Here is a 27,293-nt window from a genome sequence, read left to right as displayed (position 1 = left end):
GTTATTATATATGTTGGAAGCTGCCCAGAGTGGCTGGGGCAACCCAGTCAGATGGGTGGGATAGAATTATTATTATTATTGTTGTTGTTGTTGTTGAATAGGACGTCCCTGTTTTCATTGGAGAAATGTTGGAGGCTATCTTATTTCCCACAGTGGCCAACGAGATGCCTTGGGGAAGCCCAAGCAGGAAATGACAGTGATTGCCCTCTTCTGTTGTTGCTCTCCAGCATTATGACATTCTCAAACTTTTCCAACTCCATTTTGTTGAAGTACTGCCTTTCTGGATCAGCCTGCAGTCCTTATCTCACCATCCTTTTAACCCAGCAATCCATGTCAAGTTTGGGAACACCCCAAGCAAGTGAAGAAGTGAAGGCTGTTCCCTGTTCTCAGCAAATAGATCCACAGGGTTAAGTGGAAGGCCATGGTATGTCTCTTACACACATTCTGTGCAGCATATATAGAGTTTAATGCATGAATGAGAAGTAGGGAAAATAATGTTTTCATCTATTTTTAATATTGTATTTTTAAATTGCTGTAACTGAGTAGTGCTGTGGGTTATACCACAGAGCCTAGGACTTGCTGATCAGAAGGTCGGCGGTTCGAACCCCCGCGACGGGGTGAGTTCCCGTTGCTCGGTCCCTGCTCCTGCCAATCTAGCAGTTCAAAAGCATGTCAAAGTGCAAGTAGATAAATAGGTACCGCTCTGGCGGGAAGGTAAACAGCGTTTCCATGCGCTGCTCTGGTTCACCAGAAGCGGCTTAGTCCTGCTGGTCACATGACCCGGAAGCTGTATGCCGGCTCCCTCGGCCAATAAAGCGAGATGAGCGCCGCAACCCCAGAGTCGGCCACGACTGGACCTAATGGTCAGGGGTCCCTTTACCTTTAACCTACCCTGGGACCTTATGAAGAGCAGGTAAGAAATATTAGTAGTAGTCGTAGTCTAGCAGCCACATATTTCAGAAAGTATTCTACCAACATAAGCATTTCTATTGAAGGCAAAATTCATTTTGTTTTATTTGTTTATAATACAAGGTCTTCTTTTATTTCTGCACTTTTTAATTTGCTGGTTTTAAAAAAGTTGGAATGGAATGCTGTTTTATTATCCGCATTACATTTTATACACCACTTGGATACAGAAATAGAGCAGTTTATAAATTCTGAAATTAAGAAAAATAAATAAATATCGATACAATGATAGGTTGGACACAACTGATTGCTTCCAGTGTTAGTCCTACTTAGAGCAGATATATTGGAATTAATGCCGATGAGTAACTTAGGTCCATTAATTCTAATGGGTCTACTCTGAGTATAACTTAGTCTGATATAACACTGAATCTTGTAAATACAAATTACATCAACTACAGTGTCATACTATACTTTTGTTCCAGAATAGTGATGAATGCAGTGGGATGAATGGATTGTGCTTCCTGGAACACTGGTGGATCCTTCTTCTCTTTCTTCCCTCTCTCACATTTGTATCCTGCATATCATGGAAAAAAATAGATTGGAGATCATGTGGAATTATTCCATATTTTCCTCAGAGCAACCTTGTCTGTGTGTAGGGGCATTGTGTACGGGCAGATTGCAGGTATTAGTAAAAAAATAGCACACAAAAATGCATTATATTAAGTAAAATATAAAAATCAGGGAAATTTGCTTTGCAAAAATGTATGTACAGTGGTACCTCGGGTTACATACGCTTCAGGTTACATCCGCTTCAGATTACAGACTCTGCTAACCCAGAAATAGTGCTTCAGGTTAAGAACTTTGCTTCAGGATGAGAGCAGAAATCATGTTCCCGTGGTGCGGCAGCAGCAGGAGGCCCCATTAGCTAAAGTGGTGCTTCAGGTTAAGAACAGTTTCAGGTTAAGTACGGACCTCCGGAACAAATTAAGTACTTAACCTGAAGTACCACTATATTGGACAAGACAGCAGACAAAAATATGGATATTAAAAGAAATTTGCACAAAAATTGTGAATTTCCATGAGTACTACACACACACACACACACACACACACACACACACAGAATCCACATATTAATGTGGAACTGTGGAGAAGAGAAATTAAGACTGAAGAAACGAGAAACTGGGAGAAACCGTAATTGACATATTCACCCATCCCTTCCTAATAAATGGGCAGCCATATTAGTCTCCAGAAAAAGCAACAACGAGCTTTCATGGACTAGAATCCACTTCATCAGGCCATGAAATAGGTTTCATGCTTCAGCAACGGTTTCTCTGAAATCCAAGCTGACCACCCATTCTATCTCTTGACTGCTGACATGCCCTGAAACAGGCCAAATGTATATAATAGGGTGCTCATTACTAGAATTTCAGCAGGTGTTTCTATTCTTCCATTATGTCTGACTAGTCTTCATTTTAGCAAGGATGCCAATGGTTCCCCCAGAGTTAGCCATACATCTCATCACTTTTGCTTCCCATCTTTCTGAATGTTGGAGCTGGACTCCCACATGCTTCCTGTCTGTGTAAATCTGTTAAGTGTTAGTCAAGCTCTATTCATTTATTAATTTTATTTAAAGCATTTTTGCTCCACCTGTTTAGCATAGGCGTCCAAGACAGCTAACGAGGGGTGTGGAGTGGGTAAATCTACTATACATAGCATACCAGAAAACAGCAGCAGCAGCGACTTCAAAAGAAAAGACAGCAGAAAAGAATAAAACAGAAAATAATCAGCGAATAAAAAGTACGACATCAGGATGCTGAACTAGATGGCCTTTGGCCTGATCCAGCATGGTTTTTCTTATGTTTTTAAGAACTACTTCCTTTTGTTCACCCAACTCTCCCATTATTTAGTTTGATTGGATGACCCTGAGCTCTATTTCCATGCAGGAGGGAGAAAAACTTCTCTCTGTCTAATTTCTTGAGGATGATGATGTTTAAATTGACATACTGCCCATCACCCAAAGATCCCAGGGCAGTTCACAACAGCAAAATACAAAATGAGAATACAAAATACATACTAAAACAAAAACAAATTGATAACCCTCCCTCTCACAAACGCATTTAGAAAGGCATGCTAAAATGTTCAGGAGCAAGTTCTGATGACAGGGCTTCAAAAGATCTGATGACGACAGTTTGGCCCTTGGGATAAGCTAGGTGACAGGTCTAGTACTGCTGCGGCACCTTTGAAATGTACATATCAGACAGATGGGCTTGTGGTTGACTCAGGAGGTATGGTGCCATAGCCTGCCAAAAACATGGGTGGGACATCCTTCTCATACCACCTAATCGCAACCATCCTTCTGGGAATGTATATTGTCCTCTTTGTGATGGTTTCTTCTTTTGAATGGTCACCACCCTCAGCAGATACCTTTCAGCCACCAATTCCATTGGTCACCAACTGCGCCCCCATTCTTCTTCTGCTATTTTCTTCTTCCCTTTCCTCCAACATTGAGCTTTTTGAGGAATTTCTTCAGAAGGAAAGAAACAAGCTACTACTTTCCTTTTAATTACTTCCCCTTCAAACTGTGGCTTTCAAGTATACTTTCATTCATTCTCTGGAGTGGTCTTGTTGACCTGTGAGTGAAAGAGGCAAGTCAGTCTTTGACAATCCCAGTCCACACCACTAGCTTTGAAGTCGTATTTCGATCCCTTGTTATTTGTCTTTCCACTGCACAGCAGAGGGCAGCATCATACCCTCCAGCTCCACCTATATAACACCTGTTTTCCCTTACATATACAAATAGCTGGGATGCACTCAGTTTTGATGAATAATGAAGCATGCTATACCACTTAGGCTTGAAGAAAACGAGATCTCCTTACTTCACTATGGCATTGAACTTAGTTATGTTTCAAAGCTCTGAATGACACTCAAAAACTTGAACACTGTTATCTAAGTGCAGTCCTATGCACACTGACCTGTACACACTGACAATGACTACAGTTCTTTCCAAATAAACATGCATAGAATTTTACTCTGCATACATAAATATGGGTTTCCTAGGTGGTTGGAACATATCCTTTAGAAAAGAATTCCAGTTACCAATACCCCGTGAAAATATCTTGCTACTCATGATGCTTCCTCACTAAGTTCTCACAAAAAGCTAATGGTTGGTAAACCTGCTTCTAGACTATTGGACATCACATTACCAGTGGTGATGGTGATGGGGCTCTCACATGGTTGAATGAATTTCCCTCCTACACATAGAAAACTTGGCATGTTGGGAAGAAAGCTAGGCTAGGATCCTTTTCATTTATATTCTAGTTTTCTGTGTGCAGGGAGAGAGAGAGAGAGAGAGAGAGAGAGAGAGAGAGAGAGAGAGAGAGAGATGCCATATAAACTTGGGTAGTACTGTTTAGAAACAGTGGTATCTCCTTAGCTGCTAAGTCTAAGATGCATTAGGAGTTTCCCTTTCATTCCATGTAACTATTTTCACCTGGCAGATATAAGTGTGTGAATAATATACTCCTTCTGTTTGCTCTTGAGCATTAATCTTAGTGGGTATTCGGAATGGACAAACCCAGTCCATCTGGCCCATCCCAGCAGTGCATGAGGATAGGACTAGGTCCGTCTCAGATGTGAAGATAATCGCACAAGGGAGAGTAAGGGCATGCTAGTAAACAACTGGCCCCTTTCCCCTTTTATACTGTTGTTCGTGAGCTGGTGTGAGGAGTCTCCTGAAGCAGGAAGACTCCTCTGCTTGCATTATTTAGAACCTTGCATAATTAGGCAGTCGCCTGCAAAGGGCTCTAATTGCTTATCTGTTTGTTACTGATTTTGTGAGTGTCTTTCCAAGTTGCAGCTCTTTATTTTATTATTTATTAATTCCTTTTTAAAAGTCCGGATTCATTCTTCATTGCTATAGCAATCAGTTTGAAATCAAAGGCATGATAACATGTTAAAACGAAACAGCATGGAGAAATTTTTTTACAGACAATTAACAAAATGATCAATCCTCACACAAAAAGCCTGGGCAAAAATCAGGAGGTTTTCAGCTGACGCTGAAAGTTCGTAAGATTCGGTGCCAGCAGTATCTGAGATTTCCATAAATGGGGTGCTAGTACTGAGGAGGCCCTGCCCTGTCTTTTGTTGCCACATAATGTATAAAGCACTGCAACGTGCCCACTGAGAGTCAAACATCTCTCTCCATTTCATTGAGGAAACTTTAATGACCTTTTTCTTTGTCCACCATGGCTTCAACCCCCTGTCACTGCACACTCTGCTTTGGCAGGCCACCACCTTGGTGTTCAATTCCCTTCTACCTGCCCATAGTTGTCCATAAGTAACCCATGAATTTTGCTTAAATTCAATTTCTAGAAAAGCGGGTTTCAGGGAGCCCTAGGCACATGTGTCCCAAACAAGCACTCTGCACCCCTCTAGCTATTTCCCCCACACATAGGCACCAGCTCTTGGGGGCCAAAGCACTTGGGGACCAAAGAGAGCCAGCGTGGTGTAGTGGTTAAGAATGGTGGACTCGTAATCTGGTGAACCGGGTTCGCGTCTCCGCTCCTCCACATGCAGCTGCTGGGTGACCCTGGGCTAGTCACACTTCTCTGAAGTCTCTCAGCCTCACTCACCTCACAGTGTGTTTGTTGCGGGGGGAGGAAGGGAAAGGAGAATGTTAGCCACTTTGAGACTCCTTAAGGGGAGTGAAAGGCGGGATATCAAGTCCAAACTCCTCCTCCTCCTCCTCCTCTTCTTCTTCTTCACCCCCCCCCCATGTTTCTTTTTGAGGGGACTGGGCCCCCTCAGTGTTCAGAGGGTGTTCGGTTCTGCCCCCTGGCTCCTTGTGACATTGCATGTGTAATGGCCCCCTCAATCATCGTGAGAAGCTGGAACCTCTGCCCCCACAAGTACATGAGAGCCCTTGTGGATCAGCCCAATTAAGTTATTAGCCACACTACACCCTGAGGTATCAAATTCCATAATTTAACTACAGTGGTACCTCGGGTTACAAACGCTTCAGGTTACAAACTCTGCTAACCCAGAAGTAGTACCTCGGGTTAAGAACTTTACCTCAGGATGAGAACAGAAATTGCGCAGCAGCAGCAGGAGGAGGCCCCATTAGCTAAAGTGGTACCTCAAGTTAAGAAAAGTTTCAGGTTAAGAATGGATCTCCGGAACGAATTAAGTTCGTAACCAGAGGTACCACTGTAGTTACATCTTCTTTACTGTGTAAAGAAGTAGGTGCTTTTGCCTGTTCCGAATCTTCCAATATTCAGCTTTATTGGATGGTCTCAGGTTCTAATATTACAAGGTTCATCTAATCCACTTTCTTTACACCATGAGTGCCTAGTGTAACTAACATAATCTTAAATCAGAGCATTTCCCAACTTGAAAACTCTTTTGCAAATGCATGCACCTTCAATCAATTAAGTAATCAATTAATCTTCATAAAATTAGCTGGCAAAGATTTCTTTAATCAGACAACAGCCAAACATACTTTCTTTCCTTTAAGTCCTTTTCCTTTTCCCTTTTTGGTTTAACAGTATAAAAATATATATATATATTTTTCAGTGCCTTTGTATAAATGTGAAATGGATATTTCTTTAGAGATATAGCCCACGAAATCTGCTGTCCAACAATCTTCCTTCAGCTGTTCACCCCAGTGGCGTAGCATGGGTTGTCAGCACCCGGGGCAAGGCAAGTAATTTGCACCCCCTAACCCGTGGATTTGCGCCCCCTAACCCTAACCCCCAGATGTTGCGCCCGATGCGGCCGGCTCCCCCTGCACACCCCACGCTACGCCACTGGTTCACCCTCAGCAGCCACTGAGCAGCGAATGAACTGTGCACAGATTTGAAACCAGTTTCCTGAGGCCCTAGCCTAACACTCCACCTCTGTGCCACTCTGGCCTTGATCCATACATACAGAAGCACAGATTTTTAACTCCTCTGCCCCTCTGATCAAATGCACTCCACTATCAGTTTTGCCAGGATGAGGTGGGAGACATGCCCCTGCTTTGTCCTGTACTGGTAATTAGCAATAAACTTAGCAATGGTAATTATGACACAGCCCTGTACCGGATACAACCCTATCATCGATCCATTTGCATTTGCAGGATGCATCCCAGTACCTTCCCAAAGTGGATCTCCTTTTGCTGGTGACTTTCTTTATTATTCTGACATATAATAAAATTTAAGAATAGCTCACAAAAGATAAAAGGTTAACCCTAAATGGCTCTTCATCTTGACATCTGCCATTGTCAGATATTCTGGTATGTAAAGCATATATAAGGGAACTATTAACTCTTGAGTCTGGGCATGTGCGAGGGCCATTAGCAGTAATGGGAATTATGTGTGTGCAATGAAGAGAGACTATAGTTCATAATGGCCATTGTGCAATGCTGGTTTTTCTTTACCCACAACCTACGACCATGCAAAAATCCTTCCATGCACATTGTTCAGTCTCTGTTCCAACGGAGATATGTTAGCATATGACCCAGGGAAAGGAGGAGAAACCTTGATTTTAATTAGGTGCTCATTCTCTGCAATTTGATATGCCAGGTTTGTTTGCTGTTGTCTTTAAAAATCATGACTATGACATATAGCACCTTTAAACTGAACAGGATTAGGAATTTAAAAACTAGCTGGGGGAAAACAGAGCCAACAGACTGTTGAGCCTTCAAATAAGGAAGCAATTTCAGTAAACCACATTTTGCTCCTATAAATAACTGCAAATGTTTAGTCACTGCCTTGCAAAATTCTAAACTTCATTTCACTATCAATTTTCTGATTCAGCTGAAGAAGTTCATTATCTATTAAATTGGAGGCAAACCTCCCACAGAGGAATGCTATCTAAAGATAGATGTGTTTGTATGTAGAAGGAGAGCCTTTTGTGGTTGTTCATCAAAAAGACATTCAGAGCCTTGTCCTATTCTCCTCTACTGTAAATCGAAAAGTGCAAGTAATACATGCAATTATATTTTGGTAGTTTCTTTTCAGAACAAAGTCTTCACAGTATAAAGATATTTATTCAGATTTGGCTTCAAAGCTATCTAAAGTTATTTTCTTATCAACATTGTGATGCTAAAAAACAAAGGAAATTTTTTTATGGCTGATTCTTTTCCTCACAATGTTTGCATGTTGCTTCCCCCGTGCCATCTGATAATTGTTTGAAGATTTTGCTGCAACATTAATTACGTTATGGTGAACAAGGGAGAAGGGCAGAAACTAGAAAGACAACGGCTGAAATGAGGTGAAAGGCAAATTCAGTTTTTCCATCCACCATAGAAACCTCGTCAAGACTAGTTTATCTGGTAATCCACTTTTAAACTTTAACCTGTAGGGGGGCTCTTTGTGTTAGTTAATGTTAGCATAAAAAGAGCCGGCACACTAATCAGATTAATCATATTTTGTGAGACTCAAAAGCTTCATTAAAAGGACCTAGTTTCCAAGCTACACATTTGATACAGAAAGAAAAGTTTGCTACAAAGGAGAGGAACACAGAAATATACTAAGAAGCAAATCCAAATCCTTATGTGGTTTCACCAAACTAAATAAAAGCCAGAATGCCAGGCATCACTTCTTAAAATTAGTCGGAGGAAATATTCCAAAAGTTTCCCCAAAGTGTCCCAGTTTATTCCGAATATCATAAGGTTTTACTGAATCACACAAAATAAAGAACTCATTCCAGGAGAAAGAAAACAGACTTGTTGTTTTTTTACATGCTAGAAGCCATGGTAATAAGTGCCTGCATTTGTGAGCATCAAAGTAGACTTTAAGTGTTGACAGATCTCACAGAACCTGAGATTAAGGAGTCCAACTTGAATTTAGAATATAAAATTCTGCTTTGGCGATCCTGAAACATGAGTTTTCCTGCACAATTCCTGGCAAAGGAATACTGTTTTCATCGCAAAAGGCAGAGTAGTTATCATATGTGGAAGTCTATCTGTGTGAGCATTAAGATCACCAGGTTTTGATTGGTGCCTTTGAACCCAAATGTTTATATTCCTGTAAATCTTACTGCCACCAAGCGAAATAGTCACCTTGTTGTAAGCTAAAATGTACTAAAGGCTCAGTTGCAACACAGTTTAGAAGCATATGAGAGCATATATGCACAGATCCTAAATGCTCACCTCCCTTTTCATTGCTATGGAGCCAATTACTTTTTGGAGCAAGCTGCAAGGAGGCTCACACTGCTAATCCAAATAAAATCCATGCCAAAACTTGGTCAGCGAGTCTAAAAGAACTGAAACCATTATTTGCGCTTCGAGACCCGCAACCACCCCCCAAAAATGAAGAAACAGTGACATGGGATTTTAGTTTAAGTCACTGGGCAAAATTTAGGCCACAGCTTTATTGAATACAGAATGTGAGTGGTATTGGCTTAACCATTGGAATCCCCAGACTATATCTGACTCCCACCCACTTTCATGGGGAATCTGATAAAGGGTGAAACACTGCCAGAGGGAGTCTCCCCGGTGTCCCCATGGGGTCCTGATATGGTCCTAGCCCCTACCACGGGGTTTCAGACCAGAACCAGCCTATGGCGTTCATACGGAGCCCCAGGTTGTGCCATGGACTATTGACCCGTACACCACTAATCCGCTGCCACCAACCAGGTCCTCCCTGGTAAATCACTTAGTCTCAGTCAGTTAAGAAGAGTGTAGTTTATTGCAGACACAAATAAACTTTAACTGCATTCAAAGCATTGTTACTCTTTACCTTCTTAGTCTTATTTTTATCCTGTCTCTAACTCTTCTACTTCACCTCACACAAGAACCAACTGCACTGTTTTTCTAATTCTATCTGTCTGCCAACTGTTTTCCCAACTGCCTTTTCCCAACCAACAAACCAACTAACTAAAACTAACGCAAACCTTGGGCTAAGCCCTTTTATAAATAGGTAGGCTCCACCTCTGGCTTTTCTATTGGTCTACCTATTAACTCTTTCTTTCACCCTGTACAGACATTTTAAAAAGATTGGGCAAATGCCACACAGGCCATGCCCTGGATTCCTTTAACGGAATACCCTTGACCTTGGGAGGTAATGTCCGCACCTCCCCTCCCCACACATCGCTGATCCAATGCCTAACCGCCAAACCTTACAAAGTTGTGGCGATTGCTATGCAGAAGGCAAAAACCAAATGGCCCTGCTAATCTGCCAAATAGAAAAAATCCTACCAGGTCTCTGTTGCAAAACAGGTGACCAACAAAGTCCATTGCAAGGCCAAATGCACCAGGTAAAGGGAGGGTGGGCGGGTGATCCGCTGTGTGAAGAAGAAGAAGAGGAGGAGGAGTTTGAATTTGATATCCCACCTTATCACTACCTGAAGGAGTCTCAAAGCAGCTAACATTCTCCTTTCCCTTCCTCCCCCACAACAAACACTTTGTGAGGTGAGTGAGGCTGAGAGACTTCAGAGAAGTGTGACTGGCCCAAGGTCACCCAGCAGCTGCATGTGGAGGAGCAGAGACGCGGACCCGGTTCCCCAGATTACGAGACTACCGCTCTTAACCACTACACCACACTGGCTCTCATGAAGGCAAAGAGGTCCAGCAAACATTGCGCACGGCTTAAATAATGTTTTGGAGCCACCCCCAAGCCACACTATTGGCTTTAGGGTCCAAGTGACCATGGAACAACCAACCGGAATGGAGCCCTGCCCACACCAGCAGGTGGGAGATGCCTGGAGGCCTGAGCGCAATACGTACCCTCCTTGAAGAGGATCCAGTTAACCTCACAGAGTTGCAGTTCTCAGAGTGCTTCAACTATCAACCCCTTTCCCCATGGAACTCTGGGTATTTTAGTTCTGTGAAGAAAACAGGAGCCTTCTAACATCTCTCAGCACCCTTAACAAACTACACTTCCCAAGATTCTTTGGGGGAAGCCATGATAGCTTAAATTAGAATGATGCTGCTTTAATTGCATAGTGCGGATGGAGTCTGTGTCTTGAGATTCTGAAACAGTAACTAATTTTGAACAAATTCTTTCCCCAGGCACGTATAATTTGCTGGGAGAAGCCATGGTACGTAAAGGGGCGGAGCCTGGTTGTCTCACAAAGGGAAGAGGAGAGGTAGACCCTCTCAGGAGGACGTACTGAATTTATTGTTAGCAATCACGGCAGAAACCAGCATCCAGTAGAACGTGCCAAATCAGATAATGGCATAGAAATTAAGTTTTACTGCCATGGCACAAATAAGATAATTGAGGCTTTTGTAGGCATTTCAGTGGCCATAATACAAATTACTGGATGAACCTCACTGGTAAAAAAGAAAGGTGTTCCTAATTTCTTCTGATTGTTGTAATCATGGTAGAAAGTCAACAGATCTTGAAAACATACAACAAGAGGGCAAACAGAAGAGAAACCCTTTAAGATTGCACTTCTAAGCATGCTTAGTTGGAAGTAGTTCCCATTGATAAGATACATTTAGTATTTGTTCCAAGTTTCAAAATAATGAAACTGATTAGCAACAGGTTGAAGATGGACAGGGCTAAGTCCTTTTCTCCCAACACACGATAAACCTGTGAAATTTGCTGCTACAAGACTTGGGGCTCACCCAGACTCGCTTTTGTGCCAGACTCGCTTTTTTTAAAGCATGCCTTAAAGCTCTAAAATTTCTTCTGATTCAGCGATAAAAGAGCTGGTTTTCCGGGGTGGGGTGGGGTTGGGGGACTGCTTGGAGATGGACCAGGAAAGCACAGACCTCAGATGTGAAGTTATTTAGATATGCAGTAACAGCAGCCAGAATTTTGTTGGCCCAAAAATGGAAACAGGAAGAAATGCCAACGAGGGAAAAATGGAGAATGAAACTGATGGAATATGCAGAAATGGACAAATTAACGGGAAAAATTCGAAACCAACGCGATCAGAGATTCACCGAGGACTGGAATAAATTTACAGAGTACTTACTTATCAAACCTTTATTAGGCATTTTGCAAATAAAACCATAAAAGAGAAAATAACATATAAAGGCCTTGAAATATATATAAAAAGGCAGCAGTTGGCTACATACATATATATATATATACATATAGAGTCAATGGTTTTCTGTGTTAACCTGCTCCTTGGAGGACTGCTACCAAAAACTCGGCTACCCCCGCCGTTACCCTTTGGTCAACGTCGGATAGGTAGAGTCCCACACATTCACCTTGCTGGGGCTCCAGACCACCCGAAAGAGGGGACAGCACGCGTTGACGGAGCGTACTGTACAATGGGCAATGAAAGAGAATATGCTCTACAGTGTCCGGGACATTCATAGAACATCTGCAGAATCTCTTGTTTCTAGGAATGTTTTGATATCTTCCCCTGACAAATGCTGAGGGAAAAACATTCAAACGGGCCAACATAAAGGCCCTACGTTGGGCTGGGATTATTAATTTAGTGACGTAGTTGGCTCTGCTATCTAAGATATTTAAATCATAGAATATGGGGGAGCAAATTTTGTTTACAGCTGCCATAATATTTTGTCTCTCGACGTCCTTTAGTCTAGTTAGGATATTATGGAAAATGTATTGCTCATTAGAATTGTACAGGGGCTCCAGCTCGATGCCTAAAGATTCAATCTTTTTTTCGAGGTGCTGATACCATCTTGATTTATAGGAGTCATTGAGCAAATCAGCGAGCAGACTTGATGGAGGGCAGCGAAAATGGCAGCGTAACCAGTACTTTATTGAGGTGGACCATGCCCAATATTCCATTGTGTGTATGCCTATTTCTGCACACATTGTTTCATATTTAATCATAGCTGGGAGTCCAAGAATACGTCTCAGAAAGCTGGAGTGAATCTTTTTTAAATCACTGTTATATGCTTGGACCCATAGCGGGATTCCATAGAATATCTGGGATTGCACTTTTGTTTGAAATATCTGATTGGCCGCAGGAATAAATTGATTACCTTTCTGATAATAAAAACGGGCAACTGCTGATGAGGTGCACTTTGCCTGTTTTATGGCATTTGTGCGATGGGTTGCCCACCCTAAATTGCTCTGGAATAAGATTCCCAGATACCTATAGATTTTCACTTGTTGGATTTCTTGCCCTCTTATTTTCCATTTCTCTAATTTCCAACCATTCGAGAAGACCAAAATTTTTGTCTTCTCATAATTTATAGAGAGTTTGTTGCATTCGCAGTAAAGGATCAGTGAAGATATAAGACGTTTCAGACCCAAGCTCGTTAAAGATAGTAGGACAGCATCGTCTGCGTATAATAAGAGAGGAACTGGTTTCTGATTAAGTTTAGGGGCATGTGATTCTATTTTTTGAAGGTAATCTGGCAAGTCTGATAAAAATAAATTAAATAGAAAGGGGGCAAGAATACACCCTTGTTTTACCCCTTTCGAGATTGGGATGTCTGATGAAAGGTAACCTTTGGTGTTAAGTTTGACTTGACAGGTATTGGAAGAGTGTAGATTTTGCATTAGAATCAATAAGCGCTGATCAATTTTTAATTCTGCGAGTTTCCTCCACAACTTTGGGCGATCAATTGAGTCGAATGCACCACGAAAATCTACAAAAGCAGCATATATCTTAGATTGCCTTTGGGATCTGTATTTTTCAACCAAATGCATAAGTATAAGACAGTGGTCTAGTGTAGAGCAACCTTTGGAGAAACCTATTTGTTCTTTCCCTGGTAAATTTAGATTTTTCATCCAGGTAAGGAGTTTAGATAAGAGGTGCTTGGCGTAGATTTTCCCTATCACTGATAATAGGCTTATCGGTCTATAATTCCTTGGTTCTTTTGGGTCGCCATTTTTAAAGATTGGAATAATTATTGATCTTAACCATATCTCAGGTATGATCCCATATTTATCTATGAGAGTAAACAGTTGAGCTAAGGGTTCTGCCCACCAATCTATATAGGTCTTAAATAATTCTATTGGTAGACCGTCTGGCCCAGGAGATTTCCCCGATTTGAAATTTTTAACTATCTCTCTAATTTCCTCTTCCTCTACCCTTGGCCACTCCTGGAGTTTATTAATTTTATTTTTGGTGGTTTCATTTCCTTTAAGTTCACTGTGTAGATTGTTAAATACAGATGTAAAGTATTGGGACCATTTGGATTCTGCAATTGGTGGTAGAGTTAGTTGATTTTCAGCTTTCAATCCTCCGTACACTAGGTTCCAGAACGCTTTGTTGTTTTTACTCTGAATTGAGTCGAGTAATTGTAGCCATTTTTGGGTTGCGTATTTCTGTTTCTTTTCGGCCAGAATGTAATGATATTTTCTTTTTTCATCAAGATAAGAGGGCTCTAGTTTAGTGCGATTATTTTTAAATGTTTGGCGCAGTTTTCTTTTTAGCTGGAAACATTCATCATCAAACCAAGGACTAGCGCTATGTTTAAGTACCCAAACTTTAGGTGGAGTACTAAGCTCTACGAACATTTGAAAGATTTCATTATAAATTTTCGGAATATCACTGTAGAAATTAGTGGTCTTTAAGTTGGATAATACTTGTTTTCTCAGGTTGGCTGTAAGTTTTTGCCCCACTGCTGCACTCATTTCCTGGGACCATTTTAATTGGGTCATTTGTTTGTATTGAGAAGGTTCTATGATATTGTACTTAGTTATTTTAGTTTCGTCCTTTAAGTTAATAGACAACAATAATGGCTGATGGTCGCTTTCAGTGCGCGTTCCAATTTTGAGGTCCATGATCGAATTTATAATATTATAAGGGACAAGAATATAGTCGATGACACTGCATCCTCGGGGGGAGAAGTATGTAAACTCCCCGCTTCTATCGCCTTTTGTTGAACCATTCACAATCTGCAAATTAAAGTTGTTACATAGTTCAAGTAGGCGTAAGCCTTCGTTGTTTACAACCCTGTCTCTGGAGAATCGTCCTATTTTCAGGGCATGTGCGATATCATTATCAGTATTCCAATTTAGTTTGCTACATAGTTGTTCATTGTTGGTTCCCACTCTGGCATTAAAATCACCTGCTATTATCAGTGAGGCATTTGGGTATTTATCGGTCAAATTTTCTATATAAGAGTATATTAAAACTGTGTGTGATCAGGAAATAACGCTTGTTGGATTTCAGGAAGCTCTGTGAAAAGAATAGATAGGAATGTCGCTTAAAAGAGAAGATAAAATAAGGATTGTTAAAGTACAACATAAATTTAGGAAATGTGAGAAGTTGTGATAAACATGAAAATTGTCAGATAGGCTGATGGAAGTCTAAAAGGATGTATAAGTTAAATTGGATGTTTAATTATAAATGGAATGGTTATTGGAAATTTGAATAAAAATTAATTTAAAAAAAGGAAAGCACAGACCTCTGCTTAGAAAGTGTGGGGCAAAAAATAAGTGGGGGATGGGCCCTTGGTAAAGTTGACTGAATTAGGGCCAAAAACATGATGCACTAGCTCCCTGTGCCCTAAGCGCAAGGTTTACTTAACTAAATTGCCAGCGGCAATTTTAGATTCTGGACTTAGTGGGAGGCAGTCAACTAAGTTTTACCCAGAGTGAATCCATTAAAATCAATGCACGTGGGCATGTTAGGTCCATTAATTTCAATGCATCCACGCTGGGTAAAACTTAGCTGAATACCACCAAAAGGGGTCTCTCTCTTTGTTAGAATAAGCCTGACAATCAGTGTTAAATGTTCGGAAAAAGTCAGAAGCCCAAGGCAGTATAAGTTCCTCAACTACGTTTATTCAACATTGTCAGTGACAATGGTTTACTCAGAGGAAAACAAAACCCAAACTCACAGGACTACACAATAAAAGCCCCAACATGAACTGACCATTGACAGTTGACAGTTGAAAGTGCATGCACTTACTTGCCATTAGAACATTCGTCTACCAGCGCTTATACGATTGGTTAGAACGCGCCTTGTAACATAGAAAGTGTTAAACCCAATACATAACCATCAGTTAAGTCAAAATGTAGCAAGCCACACTCCTGGTCTGTTGGGGACCCCTCCTTCCACCACAAAGTCTTTGACTTCTCATTATGCCGGCGGCACGGCCAATTGTAAGGGCAATCCGGACTGGATCCTATCATGGGAGATAGGAGGCTTTAACCCTTTGTCCCCTGCAATGCTTCCATGCCATACCACTGAGATATGAACAGCTTGAAGCAGCCAAGGAAGCTGCCTTATACTAAGTCGCACCACTGGCTCATCTGGTTCTGCATTGTCTACAATTCCTACAGAGGGTACTTTAATAATGTAAGGGGGGAGCGTGAGGGGCAAATGCATTGCGTGTTTGTTTTGCTGAGAGATGCATGTGCTTGGAGGATTTCTTTCTTCTTGTTGTTTATTTGTATCTTGTTTTTCCTCCCAGGAGCTCAAAATTGTGCAAAGCGTCTTCTCATCACCTTCCTTATCTTCACAACAGCCTTGTGATGTAGGCTACACCAAGAGTTGGTAGTTCAGGCACCAAAGTTGTGAAACTGCACAGACCTAAGAGTCTTTTCAAACTTTCAGAGCTGGCAAACTTTTTGTTTTGTTTGGGTGTTTTGTGGTAAATATCAGAATTATGAAATGCTGCAGTAAAAGCAAAAAAGGGCTGCTTTTTCTTGTTTGGTGCCTGCTTGTTTTTCTTTACATGAACTGTGAAATACATTATATATTTGTTTTCTGCCTTTCCTCCTAGGAGCTCAAGGCTGCAGACATTATTCCCTCCTCCCCCTTTTACTCTTTGTAACAGCCCTGTGAGGTAGGCTGGGCTAAGTTAAGATACGTACATTGACAGTTGTTCTTGCCAATAGACTGTGGAGAGGAGGGCAGGATGCAGGGGCCCAATCCATATACAATGCGCTGGGCCCAGGAAATCTTCCTGGCATTCCTGGGCCCTGATGTGGCTCTGCTCTGGTATTCCACCCAGCTCTATCTCTGATCCTCATACTCTCAGCTGCATGCAACCCCAACACTACCTCTCCATGCATGCTGAGGAAAATGTCCGCAGCTGGAGGGAAATAAGATCTTATTATTTCACTTGCCCATGCTGCTGCCCAATACCCACCCCCTCCAAAAACCAATGCACTATGGGAGAGGATTGTTGTTTTCCAAGCCTTGTTTGTGGGCTTCTGGTTTACCACTTGTTGACATCACTGGTTGACCACTGAAGGAAGCCAGATTAAATAGGCTTTTGCTCTGATCTACCAGAGCTCTTCTTGTGTAGTTATGTTCTTTTTCAAAATTATTTCAGCCACATTTGCATCTAGGCTTATTGCTGAATTTAATGACTGTTTTGTATAAAAGCTGACAGGGTAAATAAGGCTTAATCCAGGCTCTCATGAAAGACTGAAATGTTAAAATTGGATGTGTATAATTAGCTTATTGATGGAGATACTTTATTCAATCTGCGCATTTAGAAACATTACTGAACAAGCATTTTTTTGTGATGCAGTAACATTAAACTGCAACATTGTATGCTCAGACACTGACCCTACAGAATCATTAATCCCATAAAGATAATAGTAAGAAGAAAAAGAATAGCAAGCACGAAAAGGCCGTAGCAGACTATAATTTCATGAAATTAAAGGTGACATAGTTTTAAAAAATAAAATGCAATTTCCAAGGCAGGCATTGTTCTTATTTCTTAGGTTGAAGTAATGAAATTGCAAATGTTGATGCCCTGCCTCCGCCATGGATAGTGTCAATCAGACGGCATTTCCAAGACTTCTGCCTCTCCGCTATGCACCTTAGCCAAACAAATTGCCACTGCAATCGTATGCTTAGATCAAGTTGTATTCAACACAATGCAACTCACTTCTAAGTACCCTTGCACAGGATTGTGATGAAATGGTATTAAGCATTTCATAGACTTGAGCTGCACATATGAACCAATGCTTAGCCTACCAATCCTGTGGTGCTGCCCTAATGCAACTATAGTTATTGGGGATGAGGGGATTTTGGCATGGAAATGGAGAAGAGATCTTTGGACAGCTGAGTACTCTACAAGGTAGACATCTGGACAGCTGAGTACTTATATGAAATAGGAGACAACTGAGAGGAAATAATTTGCTGAACTGGTGAGCACACAGTATAAAAAAACCCCATACACTTCAAGTAAGTGTAGCATGACGGAAGTTTACCGTGCCTGCAGGTTAAAAATATAACTGATGTAAACATGTGTGCATCTGAAGGGAGACTATTTGAAAACATCGTTCCAGAAACAGAACCAATTTGTGTGCTTGTTTCCAAAACTATACCCAACCCTGCAGTGGCCAACTGACATTATTCGGGCAGCTTGCAAAAGAGTAAAAAGCCTCAGATGAATGTTCAACTGTGCCTCCTTGGGCAAGATTTATAGAATAACAATTCACTGCTAAGGAGATGCATCTTAGCAGAGCTTTTACTTCCTGATTAAAGCTTCTCCAAATGTATTCATTCTAGTCTATTTCAATATCTCATCTTAGACTTTAAGATGCGGAGGGCCTCTCAGCAATGTCATCCTCCAGGTGACCATTGTATGGACAGTGAATTAATGTAGTTGGGAAAGGAGGGTTTCAGCTGCAAGTTTCACTCTGTGACCTGCTGGCACCCAGGAAAAGGCCATGTGGAGCATTTGCTTGGAGTGCAGAATGTTCAGTCCCCAGAATCTACAAGTAGGGCTGGGAATGTTTCCTGCCGAAAATCCTGGAAAGCCACTGCCAGTATTGTAGACAGTATTGGGTTAGATAAACTCAGTATAAGTCAAATACCAGTACCTATATTCCCATGCTCCTATTCTCAAGGCCATTTGTATGAGGCCTACAAAGCTGTTTGTGTCCTTCTCGATCACCCCCAGTTACAGGGGTTAAGTTCAGCAGTGTATTTGGTGAACCAACTTTTAAGGATGCAGCTGCACAGAGTTTTCTGGGATAATGGCAGAATTTTTATGGAGTCATGTGGAATTCACAAAACAGTGTCTTTAGAGACCAGTAGATTCAGCACACTTCCCCCAGGCTTTCCCACTACCCAGGGACAGTCAAGACAGTTGTTAAACATCCTGAAATGTGAATTACCTATAAAGAGGCATTTTTATAGTAGCAGAGTATGGTATGAAGACACACAAGACCACCATCTTGTTGAAGCTAAGCAGGTGTGGGATCTGGTCAGTGCCTAGAAAAGTGACCCCTCTGTCCCCCAGAATGACATGTATACTGCCATGGTTTCCATGATGGAAGAAAGGTGAAATATAAATGTGAGAAAATAAACTCCACACATGAATATTTAAGGCTGCAATCCTATACTGTACTCATTTTTCTAGGACTAAGCCACTTTAAAGACAATGGGACTTACTTCCTAGAAATGTATAGGATTGCACTGTTGGGCTTCAGACAGATTTACTTGAGCATAATTTAGAAGCATTGATGAAATCTTTGCGCTGCCTTTGAGAGTTATGAGGAGATAAGTAACAAGCTGTTGGGGGAGGCAAAGCCATTGACTTTTGCCCTGTAATTGGATTTAAAATAAATTTTATTGAAATATAATATATACTCAATAATATATCCATATATATCCATATCCCTTTATCATTGTACAGTCTAGTCTTTAAGACTGGAATGTGCAATAACTTAAAGACAGATATATAGCTGACCGAATAAATAAACAAATAGTAAGATGGCTAAAGTTAGAATTACAAAATGTTCTTGTGTTTTCTGATGAGATCCTGCTATTTTTGTGTTTCTCATGCAACTCCTGTAGCCTTTTATCATGGACTGAAGTAGATTGTTATGATTACTTGTTAAGAACCAAGCACTCCACCATTTTACGTCATCCTCCTTACTACATAAATAAGTACTTTGAATGACTAAAATGTTCCCAAAGAAATAATAATTATGTTAGAAGTAGTACCCCAGTGCTATTGGAAGGTTCCTACCGCAGTAGCTCCTGCTGTTTTATCTGGCCTACAGAAATGCCAGTCCTGCTTCTGAACTTTTACTTCAAATTGTTACTCAAAAGCGGAAAACTACTCTTCTGTATTCAGACCTTTTGTGTAAATATACTACAGGAAATTCTAAGTGGAAGCCATTTACTTCTATATTTCTCATCTAGCCATAAGGAAATTACCCCTATTTACTTATTGTGTCATTTCTGCCCAAGGTTAAAAGTTCCAGGCAAGTTAACAATATATTGCTATCTTGGGCTAAAGAGAGATGTAACCTATGCAGAACAGTGGATGTGGTTTGGGAAATGCTCCCACCACATGTGGTGCAAACAAACTCCTTTCTTTTCCAGTGAAAACCTTGGGCAAAGTGAAACATTTGGCAGCTTTTAAAAATGTTTTGATTTCAGTGGGGAAAAGCGAGCTTTGGACAGTGTTGATGGGCTAAGAGGGGGCATCAGAGGTGCACAACAAGAAGCCCGCACAGTAGTTCTGCAACCATTTTAAGATGTTTGCACGGGAAGCGTAGTAGCTCAGCAGTAGAGCATCTACATTGCATGTAGGACATTCCAGCTCAATCCCCAGCATCAACAGATAGGGTTGGGATTGTCCCCTGTCTGAACCCCAGCAGAACTACTGTCAGTCAGTGTAGACAACCAGGGGTGAATGAAGGCTAACCAACACTCGGGCCGGGGCAAACCACCGACTACTCACACGTTGCTCCGCTACGTACAACGCATGCATGGCATTGCTAAGTATGATGCATGTGTGGCGTCACTATGTAGGGTGCATGTGTGGCATCACTACGTACAGGGCATGCGTGCGACACAGCGCATGCATTGTACTTAGCGGTTTGCCACTGGCACCTCTCAAACGCTGTACGGACGGTGGATCCTTCACATGGCTGCTAGCGCCGCTGCGCCTGGCAGTGGCGGGGCAAGCACCCCATAGGGTGCCTTCTTGTCAACCCACCCCAGACATGACACCCGGGGCACACCGCCCCCCACCCCTCTTGCGACGCCACTGTAGACCCCATTAAGCTACATGGGCCAATTTAGGGCAGCATCCTATGTTCTTACTTAAAAAATAATAATCTACAGTGAGGTATGAAATAGATAAACATACATATGTCACTTGATACATTCTCTCTCTCCCCGCTCCACCCCAAATTCTAAGAGCCTGAAATATGTAAAACTGATGTTTGACCAAATCTCATCTTTTTAGGTATATACGTTTGCAAGCCAAGTTGTGAAACTGAGTTAAAGCCAAGTTCAGCCCATCTGTCCAGACTGCTGCAAAGCTATCATTGGGCCAAGTCTTAAAAGAGTCTGCTTTCTTTGTCAGTAACATCACAGGTTCCACCTTGTGATTTCTTTCCATTTTTCCTCCATGGCAGAGATGGTATCCAAAGTGGGAGAGGCCGAGGGACAGCGACACATTTCCTGCTGTGCTTAAACATTCCATCCATCTTGATCCTCATCCTATTCTGAGGAAAAGCTTCAAAAGCGGTGGAAGTTGAGAGACTTGACCAAGGCTGCCTGGTTATCTTTACAGCCGAGTTAGGGTTTGGTCTTGTTTCCCCTCAATTTTGATTTCAGGGAAACCAAGTTAATACCACTCAGTGCTGTAATGGAGCAAATGAAACCCACACTGTCACTTCAACCATTTAGGAGGCATTTTCAAGGTCAAGCTGGAATAAGGAGATTATGATGCCCCCTTGTCAGGGGACGCCTCAGCGTTCTGCATTGCTGTATGGCAGAAGACTTCAGATTACCATGAATCCACAGAAACTTTGCATATTGCACAGCAACTTTAAGAAGCCATAAAACAGAGAAGTAAAGTTGCTTCCTTTGTCATTAGTCATCCTGCGTGCTTTGATGCAGTGGCCTTTGAAATAAGGAAATATATGCAAACAAGATTCACTTACTTTTCTTCATATTTACTGGGTTGTCAGCAGAACTTTCTTTAATATTAAGGAGTGGGGAAAGAGAAAGAATGAAAGTTTGCCCCATATGTTTACAGACTGGCATCATGGATGAGTGTTTTTTCCAAACATCACTGTTATAATATTGCTTCGTTCCCTTTTCTTCTTGATCATCATCATCATCATCTATATTTATGAAGCTCTTCAAAACACAAGTTCTTTGGGGATAAGGAAAGCTATTAGGTGCATGCAACTTTTCCAAAATTCTTGTTGCCTAGTGATTCCACATGAATCCTGGATGATGCCAAAGAAATCCGGTTACTGAAAAACAGAACATGATGATTAACTTTCTTGGGTAGTCAATTGTTTTGTAATTTTTCCTTCCACCATTATATCTAGCTATAGCTCAAATACCATGAAACCTTCTCTCTTTTTTTGTCAGTGTATTATGCTGCAGTCCTTGGAATCTTCATATTGCTTTTTTAAGCCTCAAGCCAACTGAAAGGTTCATAGTTTTCCATCCACAGGAAAACAATGAAATAAAAATTAATTGGGTACAATCCAGAATTTTGTTCACAAAGGGGTTTCTTGCAATTGCAGCACAGGCATGGAAAGGAAGAAAGAGACCTCTACTGCAATGTGGTGGGGGAAAAGTTCACTTCAGTTGGGGTCACTATTATGATGCCACAACTATCTCCTAAAAATGATTCACACATACACCTGAAATTGTTGGTTGGTTTGGTCTGCTGAATAGAGAGACACAGCTTTAAAGGAAGGTGCTTTGATTTGAGATGAAGTTTTAGAATGGGACAAAGCAAGTGCGTTACAATCTATTGCGTTTGTACTGCAGTAGAAGATGGTTGTGACAAAATGTGTTTATTAGGAGAAAGTCACACTAAAATACTGATGAATTTTCACAATGGTTTTTTTTGGGGGGGGAATTTGCATTTTGTCACACAAAAAATGTGGAGAACTAAATTTAAGTTTGGAAAAATGAGAAACAGAGAGAATCAACAGGTCTGTCCATCCCCAATGACAGCCCTGATTGATTAGGCGAGAAACAGGTCAAAGGTCACCCAGTGAGCTTCATGGCTGAATTGGGATTTGAACCTGGCTCTTCTAGGTCTGAGAACCAGAACTCTAACCTTTTTACTACGCTGACTCATTTGTTGTTGCCCCATGGGGATGTGATATGTGCATGAATTCTTGAACCATATGGGCTGTGTCACATGGACAGAGGGTGCTGATTGGATAGGAAAGACCCATACAATCCCTATTACAATATCCATATTTGTTCCACAGCTCCGTAAGATAGCAGCACAACATCCCAAATTCTTCATAGCTTGGTGTATATGTCCGAAGGGGACAATCTCTGTTCAACAGTACTCATTTGTTTGAAGTTCATCAAACACGCTAGAAGTATATTGTGCAATTGGTGCCCAGAAGCATAAATGAAATGAAAACTCTGGAAGGTTTTGCAAGCTGAAGTTTATAGGAATAACACACATGAACTAGATATATCCAGTTTTTCTTCACAGAGATATAACGGCTGCAGTACTGTAGCCACCTCCAGAACATAAAGATATTCACATTTTCAAACATAGTGAAATATTTTCTAATCTGAACATCCTTTTTTAAAAAAGAGGTAAAATCAATAAGTGGCATGAAAACACTTCAAAGAGGGACCTCCTGTCAATGACAGAGGTTCTTCAGCAATGTAAAGTCTTTGAAGAAAGGCTCCCAGTGCTGGGAAGGCTTTGAAGTGGCAGAAAGCAGGCATTTATAATTACAGAAAGGTGTGGTGTCCAGCAGAGATAGTAAAAAGATATAACTAGGGTATGTATAGGGGGAAGGTTGAGAGGTGGCATGGGCACCCCCTGACCCCTGCTCACCAGTAGCCTTAAAAAAAACACACCCTACAAGGTCAACTCTGTATCCAAATGAAAGAGGCAATTTGCAAAACGGACGAGCTGGGTAAGGACTAAGGGAACCACATTATATTTCCAACACATGTTCACGAAGCAAGTTGTTTTCCTTCTCTCTAACACTCTAAAAGCCTTTTACACACACACACACACACACACACACACACACACAGCCGCCTCCCCGTGTCTTTATCTCTGAGGGGAAGTCCATTCGTCTTTAATTTTCCAGTCTCATCATTTTCAGTTGCAAATTATTCACTTACCTCAACACTCTAGGAAGCTGCCTCATACAGAGTCAGAACAGTGGTCCATCGCTCAGAATTGTTAACAATGACTTGCAATAGCTCTCCGGATTTCAGACAGGGGTCTCTCCCATCTCTACTTGGGGATGGAACCCAAGATCCTAAGTTTGCAAAAGAAACACTCTAGCACCGAGCTATGGCTCTTCCCCCGATAGTGTGTTCCTACTCTTGTGGGGGCAGGGAGAAAATGTGACTTAGGTACCAGTGGTTTTGAGAATCTGCTTTCAGGGAAAACTTTCCATATCAATGTTGTCTGCTGAGGAACCTTTGCCTCTCTTCTCTGCACACTGCTGCAGATTCTGAGCAGGGGAGTGCAAAAAAATAATAAAATGGAAACACTTTTCAAACATGTTCTTAGACAATATCGTTGTGTCTAACGCCTAACTCAACTGTTTGAGTGCTTATCAGTTAGGAAGCAGAATGGAATGACCCAGTAATAAGAGTGGCTTCTTGGCGAATACCTTATAAAACTTAAGTGTATGAATTAAAAGAAAATGAGATTTCATCATCACCACCCAAAAATTTGGGAGCAGCCTCCAGGTGATGGAGGGATAATTTCTGAAGGGTGAAGCCTTCTAGGCTTATCTGGGCTCCGTGCACAGCTTAGAACCCTGAAAAATCAGTTCTACATTACACAGATAATGCCTATGATTATCACTATTATAGCTGTAATTATTATTTAGATTTCTTATCCACCCTTCACCATGAGGTCACACAGGGGACAGGTTACAACAGAGATTCAAGCACATACCAGGAAATTCAGGTTCACACAATTCAAGTGGATTAAAGTGACCCAGCCCAACAGATCCACTTTACAAAAGAAACACAGTTAGGAAAGTGACAGGGAAAATCACAGAATGAATGAATGATTCACGGAAAGACATATAAACATTCCAGGGGAAAAAATAAGGGCATGTCCAGGATGCACGCTCATTTTTGTATAACCTCCTCACATGCAAATAGAAACAAATATGCAATAAAGACTGGAAAAAGTTGGAAAATCCAACTTCCATGCAAGCAAATTGGGATGAATTGTCAGTTAACAGGTTATCTGGAGGAGCCCCCCAATTTCCCCCCCCCCCTTTGATTGGGAACCTTAGTGAGCCAAAGTTCTGACTTGTGGAGTCAGCCTTCCTTGTTAGGAAAGGTATTTTTATTGGCAGGGAGAGGTGCCTAGAGCTAGTCAGTCCCTCCTCTCAATGGTGGAGAAGATGGGAGGTCCAGCCCAGGAGAAGGGAAAGTCAGTGTCCTGAACCACGGTCTACCTGGAGGTGAGTCCTGCTAGTGTACACAGTCCTGCAGGCAACGCTAGAGAGTAGTCAGACAGTCCCAAAGGTCAAAACCAGTCCAGGTCCAAGCAAATTCCAAAATCAAATTGTAAGGCCAGGTTCCTGCCTATGCAAAAGATCAAGGCTCAGTTTACCTGGGGCCAGTCCCAATGTCACCACCCAGTGGAGTTCTTGAAGCAGCCAAGCTGTGGTCCATCAACGTGGAAAGTTGAGCAGACACAGAGTTTCTGTGTTGCTTCCCTGACTTATGCTCAGGTAAGGTTATAAGAGAATGGGAACTTGAACTCTTGCTTCTGAATAGATTGGCCATATCCACTGAAGTCAATAGGATTAACTTCTGAGTTTAAATATATTGGATTGCACCGTGAGTGAACATTCACCCACCATCAATGCGTTGTTATACTTCAATAGGAGCTGGTCATAGCTTAGTGACAGAGGTCCCCATTTCAATCTTTGGCATCTCCAGGTAGGGCTGTGAAAGACGTCCTTCTAAAACCCAGAGAGGTGCTCCTAGTCCGTGAAAACAATACTGAGCGGGATGGACCAGTGGTCTGACTCAGTATATAGAAGCTGGATATTTTGTAAGCTTTGGAAAGCAAGCCTGAAAAACAAATAAGCCTGCCATATCTATGTATGACAACGTGTGTGTGTGTCAACCAATTATGGAAAGGGAGCATATCACCTTTTGAAGTACAGTCTCTGTTTCTAAAGAGTTGAAATACTGTGTTTTTGGTTTCAGTGTATCATCAAACACTCAGATTTCCCAGTAGTTGAAGAGAAGATATCTTACAATTTAGAGCATGATAAAGATTCTTCAGAACTTTCTTGGACAAGGACAAACAGCAACTTTCCTAAATTTATACTTCCTGTACCAGTGGCTTTCAAAGATGTTCTTGTTCACTTTAGTGTCTATGAATACGCAGCATAAAGGTAAAAGCTAAAGGTAAAGGACCCCTGGATTGTTAAGTCCAGTCAAATTTGACTATGGGGTGCAGTGCTCATCTCGCTTTCAGGCCGAGGGAGCTGTTGTATGTCCACAGACAGCTTTCTGGGTCATGTGGCCAGCATGACTAAGCCACTTCAGGCACATATGCATTAAGCATATATTGAGTAAACGGCGTTTAATAAATAAATAAGCAAAATCCTAGCACAAATAACTTTCAGAAGTGTATTCTCTCTCTCTCCCCCCTCCCTCCCTCCCCTCTTTATCTACACATGTATTTTTCTTTGAACTACAAGCAAACACTGAAGTGAAAAGCCACAAAAGCCACATCAACACTTTAATATGTGTAAATCAAAGGGAAAATAACTCTTCAGGGGATAACTTTTGGTAATTTCTAAAGGTATCTTACAGTTCATATACTTGCTATCAATGGGAAATCAATGAGACCAAAATCAATGCGACTTTAAAAGGCTTAGCCGTGCCTGGATCACACCCAAAGAGAAAACTGACATAAGCATTATTTTTTTTAAAAAAAAAAAGCAAAGGCAAAACAAATTCAAGGTGCATTTTCAAATTGTTTTCAGTTTTCTGTAGGTTTGTGTTTTTGCTTTTTTGTGGGGGGGGGTGTACCCCATTTTATGGTGTTACAGTCCTTCAAATGTGGAATTCCCTTTTGTTGAATGGATGCCTAACAAGTTCACTAACAATGTATATTCTGCAAACCACCACAGCAGAAAGAGAATGGATGCAGACAGATTGGATCCAGTAAATTTGAGCTTCTTGAAATTGCATATTCCCCCTCCCCACAGGCCTCTCTTCCTCTTCCTCTCTCTTCCTTTCTCTCTGGTTATGCACACATTGTGGTTAACTGCAGTTTGACATTTTATCCCCAAACTAGCTTCAATCAATATTGGAAACCTAAACCATGCTCACTCACCTAAGCCAGCAGTCACGAAATTAAAAGATGCCTGCTCCTTGGGAGAAAGGCGATGGCAAACCTAGACAGCGTCTTAAAAAGCAGAGACATCACTTTGCCAACAAAGGTCTGTATAGTTAAAGCCATGGTTTTCCCAGTAGTGATGTATGGAAGTGAGAGCTGGACTATAAAGAAGGCTGATCGCTGAAGAATTGATACTTTTGAATTATGATGCCGGAGGAGAATCTTGAGAGTCTCATGGACTGCAAGAAGA

The sequence above is a fragment of the Podarcis melisellensis genome (genome assembly GCF_964234715.1).
Source record: "Podarcis melisellensis genome assembly, chromosome: 5".
Classification (NCBI taxonomy): domain Eukaryota; kingdom Metazoa; phylum Chordata; class Lepidosauria; order Squamata; family Lacertidae; genus Podarcis; species Podarcis melisellensis.
Note: the sequence above shows the minus strand (reverse complement) of the source record.